The sequence below is a fragment of the Octopus bimaculoides genome, chromosome 13 (genome assembly GCF_001194135.2).
Source record: "Octopus bimaculoides isolate UCB-OBI-ISO-001 chromosome 13, ASM119413v2, whole genome shotgun sequence".
NCBI lineage: Eukaryota > Metazoa > Mollusca > Cephalopoda > Octopoda > Octopodidae > Octopus > Octopus bimaculoides.
In genome coordinates, this window is record NC_068993.1 from 62738776 (window position 1) to 62740207 (window position 1432).

The 1432-nt window shown below is 46.8% G+C and overlaps 1 protein-coding gene across 1 annotated transcript in view; it reads right to left on the minus strand.

The window, feature by feature from the left end:
• LOC106884332 (glycine receptor subunit alpha-2) overlaps positions 1–1432 on the minus strand; it is a 206315-nt gene that overhangs the window by 204486 nt on the left and 397 nt on the right. The window lies entirely within an intron of this gene.

A 1432-nucleotide genomic window follows, 5' to 3' on the forward strand; every position in this document is an offset into this window, starting at 1 on the left:
GGTAGTGATGCTGTTGCTACTGCTGAAGTTGTTTAACCCCGGGTTTCGTCAGACGTATGATCAAATGCGTTCCATCCGTAGCTATCCCGTTTGTTTGCATATCTAACACCACCAGTATCCAACGTGTATTTTACCTTTTCAAAGACAAAAAAATCTGTAGCGTTTGAGATGAGGTGGAGGGAGGGGACTTTAGTCGCTATTTCTAGCAGGGTCAAGCAACCACGTAGAAGTTCCGATGGCGGTGGTGGAGATGGTGGTAGTGGTGGTGGTCTATGTTTGCGGGCTTTAGTGTATGTGTGTGTGTGTGTGTGCGTGTATGGGTGTAGGCATGCGTTTGAGTGTAGGCTTGTTCGTGAGAGAAGTGTGCATATACGTGTGTGAGTGTGCATGCGCGTGCGTGAGTGTAGATGTTTAAGGGGGTTGTACTAAATGTGTGAATAGGGGACAGTAATAAATGGAAAAGACAAAAAAGACATCGATGAATATGTGAAGGGGAGGAAGGATGAGTAGGGGACAGCGAGGGAGTAGGAGGTCAGTGGAAGAGCAAGGGTGAAAGGGAGAGAAAGGAGGAGGGAGATGTTGTTTAGCCCCGAGACATCCCTCGCTGAATCGATTTATAAGCAGAGGCGCTCCAACCGTGATCAGCCCGTCGATTTGCATAACTATGATTGCAATGTCCAGTGTATAGCGATGTTGTTTTATGGTGGTAGGAAGTGGGAGGAGTCAGTGAAAGTGGGAGGTAATAATGAGAGAAAGGAAAAGGAATGTAGCGGGGTGGAATTACGAGAGGAGCTGAAGGTGGGGGGGTTGGGGTGAATGAAGGAAAGGGGAGAGAAATTAAGGGTAAGAATGAAGAATTCGGTGAGAGGGGGAGAGAAAGAGAGAGAGAGAGAGAGAGAGAGAGAGAGATGGAGGGAGTCTAGCAGAAAGAGAGAGGGGAGAGAAAGTGAAAGAGTCTTGCAGAGAGAGTCTAACAGAGAAAGGGAGAATCTAATAGAAACAGATAGAGAGGAGAGTCTTGCTGAGAGTGAGAGAGAGAGAGGGGGGGAGGTATCGGCAAAGGCAAGGAGGATATGTAGACACAGAGAGAGAGTAGCAACGAAGAGACGTCGAAAGAATAGAAATAGTAAGAGGAGAGACTGACAGAGTGGGAGGGAGGAAGGGAGGGGATGAGGAGGAAGAGGTAGAATAACAGAGGATGGGAGGAGGAGAGTTAGATTGGAGACAGTGAAAGTGAAAGAGAGAGAGAGAGAGAGAGAGAGAGAGAGTATAATAGAAAGAGAGATGTAGAAAAAGAGAGAGAGTGAGAGAGAAAGGCGGGAGAGAAGATTAAAATAAAAAAACAGAGCGATGGAAGGGAAAGTGTTAAAGATAGAATTTGAGAGAGAGAGAGAGAGAGAGAGAGAGAGAGAGAGAGAGAGAGAGAGAGAGA